This window comes from Onychostoma macrolepis, chromosome 02 (assembly GCF_012432095.1).
Source record: "Onychostoma macrolepis isolate SWU-2019 chromosome 02, ASM1243209v1, whole genome shotgun sequence".
Lineage (NCBI taxonomy): Eukaryota > Metazoa > Chordata > Actinopteri > Cypriniformes > Cyprinidae > Onychostoma > Onychostoma macrolepis.
In genome coordinates, this window is record NC_081156.1 from 10,770,415 (window position 1) to 10,777,542 (window position 7,128).

Here is a 7,128-nt window from a genome sequence, read left to right on the forward strand (position 1 = left end):
ACACACACACACACACACACACACATTTTCTCAGCTATCTAAAAGGGGACACTACACAGACTCCCATTGTTTTTTGTTTTTGTTTTTTATCTACAGATAATTATACATGTTACAGTCTAACACTAACCCATCACAGAAAACTTTACATCTTACAAAATAAATAAATATCTAATGTGATGTATAAGTAATTTTCTCATGGGGCTCAATAAAATGGCTCATGCAAAGTCAAAATGTTCACGTTCCTCTCTTTGAGAGGATGCTTTGCCCCACAGTGTAGGTTAAACAAGTGCACAAACACACACTCAAACATCCAAGTCTTATTCTCTTCTTTAAAAAAGAATATAAATAAATGAATTATGCGATCACACCCGATATGAAACAAAGCTAAACATTTACACTAGTTTTAGTCATCACTAAACATATAAAAATGTTGTAAATTTTTCCAGGAGCGGGGAAAAGAGTCTGTCATGTAAGAAAAATTGTCCCTGCCATGTTTTTGTCCAGGCGGCACATCAACACTTATATATATCCACAATGTCCACAACGCGCATACACACTGCTTATTACACACACAGCACACAAACATGCCAAATATTAAAAATGAAAGGATCACAACGTAAAAGATTATTATTGTGTATGCTTTTACCTTGTGTTCGAACAGATCCGTTTCCTCTCTGGAGACGCGTTCAGTCTTTGCTCTTGCAAATTCCGCCGTGTAAATAGCGAATCCGCCACGGCGCGAGCGCAGCTGGCTCTTAAAGGGAATGGGAGATGAGACTCTGATTGGTTTATTGCACGTTACGTCCAAAACACACCCATGACTCTTTAAGAGAATAGGGACAACCCTTTTAGACCATGCGCCGGGCACCAACCACTTTTTCTGTCGTTAAACTAATAATCACTTTCACAGACTTTCACATGAACTGTTCCTCCTGCCCGACTCGAGTCCTGAGCCATCTTCAAGAATCGGCTAAAAACACATCTCCTCCATCTTTATTTGAGCCTCTAACTCTAGCACTCTCTTTTCTAATTCTATTCTTTAAAAAAAACACTAGCTTTTCTAATCTTTTTTGTATTCTATCTATTTGTTTTCTTTTTATTTATTATACACAGTGTTGGGGGTAACGCATTACAGTAACGCAAGTTACGTAATCAGATTTCTTCAAGTAACTAGTAAAGTAACGCATTACTTTTTAATTTACAAGAAAATATTTGAGTTACTTTTTCAAAAAAGTAATTTCCCATATATTGACTGACAGCTCTCTTGTCCTCATGTTGGGAGGAATCAGAAGCACAGAGGCGTTGTGTGTGAACATGATCTTACTGTAGTTCTAGACTAAATGTGAATGTGCATTAATTCATCCCACTCGCAAAAAAAACAGATTCAGTATTCATCAAAATGAATTAAAACAGTGAAATGCAAACTCAGAATATGACGTAAACCTGCAGTAATTAAATGTTAAATAACACAAATGTATCTAATCTCATTTTATTAACCAATGTCTTTGCTGCTGACCTTTGATGATCCAGTTCAATCATACTAATAAGCAAAAATGACTTTAGATAAACTAACAATTGTGCTTCATTGTTTTTTATTGCTGAAGAGTGTTGAACTTTCTTCTCCTGCGTTCTACTGTACAGACGTGAATTTACTCTTCCTTCAGCCTGAGGTTTATTCAATGCTTTTACATTCGCTATAAATAGAACTTCTTATATTAAAAACAATCAAGACCTGCTCATATTTAAAACGTAATGTTAAAGCAATGCAAAAGTAATGTAACGCATTACTTTCCACAAAAAGTAACTAAGTAACGTAATTAGTTACTTTTTTAGGGAGTAACGCAATGATGTAATGCATTACTTTTAAAAGTAACTTTCCCCAACACTGATAATACAACTGAATGTAAGTCTCTTTGGATAAAAGCGTCTGCTAAATGAATAAATGTAAATGTAACAATTAACAAAAGCAAAAAAAAAAAAGGCCTCTAACACTAGCTTGCTCTATTCCTTTTCTATCTGTTTTCTTTTTATTTATTATATAATAAAAAAAAAACCTTGCTACATGTTCTACGTTAAGCTAACAGAGTTGTTATAGCACTTGTATATCGTTGCTCTTTTGCTGATTTTGATTGCTTCTATTGTCCTCATTTGTAAGTTGCTTTGGATAAAAGCATCTGCTAAATGACTAAATGTAAACATAATGTAAATACCAAACAATAAGGATCACATGACATAAACCAGCCAATGAGGAACAAGACACATGACTAAACCAACCAATCAGAACATGACACATTTACATTTACATTTAGTAGTACATCCAAAGCGACTTACAATTGGGAAATACATAAAGCGATTCATCTTGAAGAGGCAATCGGACCGAGGAAGTGCTCGCAACACCAAGTCCCAGGCATTGATCAAATAAGTACAAGCTAGCAAGGGAAGGAATAAATAAAGAGAAAGTTTTTTTTGTTTTTTTTTAAAGTTTAGGATGAAGTCAAGTAGTGTTGAAAGAGATGAGTTTTCAGCTGTTGCTTGAAGACTGACAGGGATCCAGCGACTCTAATGTTCTACGCGCGCACATTAAAACACAACAAAGTTACGCAGCGTTTACATTAATAGTACATAAAAGTCAGATAAAATGTCCTGAAACATGATAACATGTTTTTAAGTCAGTTTATAAAACAATATAATATAATATAATATAATAGCTTTAGAAATGGTAAAGGTGGTGTAGAAATAAAAGTATTGCAAAAAAAATTTATATATATATATACTGTATATACATGATATGAGGCATGAATATATTTTCACATACACACATATTTATGCATGTAACATGAGCTTTATGTTCTACACATTTTTTCAAAATGTATTTCAATATATTTAACAGTGTTTCACATACAGTATATGCGAATATATTACATTTCTGCATGGGACCGCATAGAACAGTCTAAAAACATCAAAAATGTAAATGAATTCCAACGTGCAGATACTGTTATTTTAACACCTGAACAAAAGTCTCCCAAAAGTTGCAAATTGGTCTAGTTTTGTTTTTGTAGTTTGACTAGCCTCCTTAAAGAAAGCATACCAGGTTGGTATTTTCACAACGTTTCTAAAAGAAAGTAGTGTAGAATCTATTACCATTTAAAACAGTTTTTAAAACGTACTTCAACATTACCTTAAAACAACCAAAATACAACGTTGTGAAAAGCTTTGTGTTTGCTGGGAAGGTGTTATATTCGGACCTGTTCTTCTAGAGCAGCTGTGTGTGTTTGTCATGCTTGTGTTTAAACCGACACTAAAGATATCAGTAAGAAAAGCAGGAGAATCCACTGAATATTATAATAATTTTCATATATGATAAATGACTAGCGTCTCAGAGCGAGCAGACGAGACACAGTAACTGCAGTCAGTGCTTCGGAGGCGGATGCTGCTGTTTGTGAGACAATTACACAGAAATACTCTGACGACTCTCAGAACGACCCAAACAACATCTCAGACGCTGTGAGCGAGACCGGGCCGCTGGTCAGTCATGACAAGTTTGATAGTTTTTATGTGCATTTTCAGAATTTCAGAACATGCTTTCCATCCAGCATGTTTTTATGCAAAATTGCAAAATGCACATAAAAATAGGTGGATAGAAACATAGCTACTGTAGGATTGAAACTGTCCCAAACCTGTCTTACATAACAAAAGGGCCGTTTGGGATTCCTGAAGACGGAGTGATCAAGGCCTGTAGGACAACATGTGTATTCATCGGGGGTCTGCTAATTGTCACACCTTTTGTCCAGTGAGCGGAGCTGTGACCTGCTGATCGGTCAGTTCTCTCTCTCTCTCTCAGGTAACATTTTACATGCATGCTGGGAACAATTAACTGTATGTTTTATCATCCTTCATCCTTGTAACCAATTCAAGTGTAACCATAACAAAATACTGTTATTAAACCATTTCAGTTATAAATTATGTGCTAACTAGGTTAATATTGAAGTGCTAGCTATTGCAATACAGTATAGTCACTCAGTAGCAACGCTCTCCCACATATTTAGCTGTTCTAACTGCGCTTATTTCCGTCGATGGTAAAAGTGGCAGTGGATGGTAATAGACTAGAAATGTACAGTTTTATACCATCGTGCTGATAACGTTTCTTTAGTCCTTCGGCAATCCTACAGGCTGAACTACTGAAACCACCCTCACAGCATCAGCGCTGCCTGATCTAAGAGTCAAACATCTGCTGAATCAGCTGCTGCCTCGGACACTGCAGGTGTTTGTGAGTCCGTCTTCTGTTTACAGCTTCTCTGGATCTTCACAATCACACCGCGTCCAACGTCACAAACACACACTCTTTTAGGTTCTCTTAGGTACTTATATTAGGATACTTAAATTTGTGTTTTACTGTTGCTTATATATATGTATGTATGTATATACATTTTATATTTAGACAGCCATGATGGTTAAACATGTTTAAGCATTTCAACACTGACGCACGGCAGGCTAATGTTGCCGATTCTCTCGTCTGATCGTGCATCGGCTCTGTTTATCAGCTGATGAGAGCTGCTGGGATCATCACAGGAATAAGAAAAATAAATCTTATAAAATGAAGAGAACTAAATATACTGTTTTCCTTTTTAATATACGCAGTCTAAAGTTGAACACAGATGATGCTCTTGTTTAGCGTACGAGTGAGATCATTTCTACATGAACAGGTGCGAAGATGTGTTTCTTATATTTAAACTTCAAAGCAAGATTACGCTTTAAAAATATAAAGTGCAAGAGCCCAGTACTGCAGGAACAGGAGGAAGCCATGCTGATCTGATCTGAGCTCTGTGAGTCCGTCTGCTGTTGTCTGGTGTCCATGTCTCTGAGTAACTGTGTGTTTCTCACACTGCATCACATCCGCACACACGTGGAATCAGTTCAAATACTTCTGCTTTAGTTATATTTGAAACCCTATTTCTCAAAAACAGCGTGACAAACGTATTTGTCAGCGTGAGGTTTGTTTACGACACACTTAAGCTGAAAGCAGTCTTCTGTGTTTTACACTCATCTGTTTGAATAATCTGCATGAATATGATTCACAATAACACTGAGCACATTCTTCTCTTCTGTGTTAAAATAAAAATAGCTTATTTCATTGTGTGTAACCCAATCATTAAAAGCATTCCCGTGTAAGAGATCGTGTGCTTGACTGTGAAACACACTCGAGGAGGAGCATGTGCCTCACAGACAGGCCCGGATTAACACAGTGTAGTGCCCTAGGGTGACCACATTTGAAGTGCCCCCATTCAGGAGCACCTTCTGATCAATAACAAAAATTAGCCTTCCCATTACAAGGTAATATTTGACTACTTAAAGTGATTTACAGGGGCATTTTTTGTAATGCCATTTTTCCCCTTAATTTTATTAAAGGTAGGCTATGTCATTGTCAAATTTTAAAATGTATATTTTCAAAATTTCTAATAATAAAAAAATAGAATAAGAACAGGTAGAATAAGAAGAATAAGTTACTAATCAAAAGAAATCATATAACAAAATCCACTACAAAGGTGGCACAGAAGAACACAAAAGTGGCATATAGGCTACGTAAATTTACAGACATTTACAGAGGCTCAGAGGTGGCATGGATGATTTAAATTCATAACAATGTTGTGAGATTAATGTTTTAAATATACAATTTTGAATATAGAACTATTGTTTGATTGAAATGATTTAAATAACTGAACGGACACTTTAAACATAAAAATAAAACTGCCAGAAAATGGCGGCAAGTCACTGATTTTTTTTTCACTGAATCATTCATTCAACTGATTCGTTTGAACAGGTGATTCATTCAGGAACGAAGCAAGTGACTGTCTTTATGAGTGGGTAATTGAATCACTGACTCGCTAGACTCATTTAAAAACGCAGGTTCATTCATAAATGAAACACCAGCTGTGTTTGAATGATGAGCAGTGGCTCAGCTGTGACTGTTAGAAACTATGTTCCTTGACCAAATAGAGCAAAATCGGGCAATATTGTTAAAAGTCATACAATGTACATCACTTTACATAACTTATTGTTTATTGAGCTGTTGTATTAATTTAATATCACATTTACAAACTCCTTTAATAATCTTTAAAAGCTGTTACTCACTTCAGTTCATCGCAATCTCACAAAGCTCCATTATAATCAATGAAGCCCTCTACACTGCACAACGAATCTCTTATTTACACCGTCTACACTTTGTTTGTTATAATGAGAGGATTTGTGAGCTTGCATAACTCAGCAATGAACAAAAGTATTTTGAGCAGTGAGTGGATTCTGATTAACATTGCATTCAAGGAATCATGTCTGCGATACATTACTCACCGCTGCACAAACACGCAAGTAGAAATCTTTGAAGCTCCTCTCAGCGCAAACACAAATAGTCTATGCTGATCGGGTTAGTCGCACAGGTGCTCCTAAATATTTTTTGATCGTCGCACACAGTAGCTACTTTTCAGTCGCACTGTATAGCCCTGGCAATGTGTCGTGATATTTTCTCTTTTTTAAATTTTTTTTATTTACGTTTCGCACAACCGCCAAATTGATGCTGCCTATCCATTTGAGAATAAATATGCTCGACTCTGACTGGGGAGGGGCACACTGTGACCTGACCTAATCGCAATTATTTATATGCGTGCATATATTTGATATTCTCTCCGTATATTGTATCATTAACTGTTCATTTTCTACCCATCTGTATCTCTTCCAGCAAAATAATATATACAAAACATGAAAAATATTTTAAAGGTCTTGTCTTATGCTGGTTTGCTCAGTTGGGGACACTTAATTTCTAGCGATTATCGCCGATTTGATCGCACAGATACTATTTAAACTAAACTGAGCTAGACAATGACATCTCTGAATTCAATAATGAAATGCCTTTAACTGAAAATTGAGTGTTTAATCTTATCATTATACATTACTGACACTCTATCCTCCAATTTGATACTGTTAAGTGCTTTGACACAATCTGTATTGTAAAAGCGCTATATAAATAAAGGTGACTTGACTTGATTTGTCATTATTGTAATCACTTGGTGCCCCCCTATTGGCTGGTGCCCCAGGGCACTCGCCCAATCCCGTCTATGGATAATCCGGCCCTGCTCA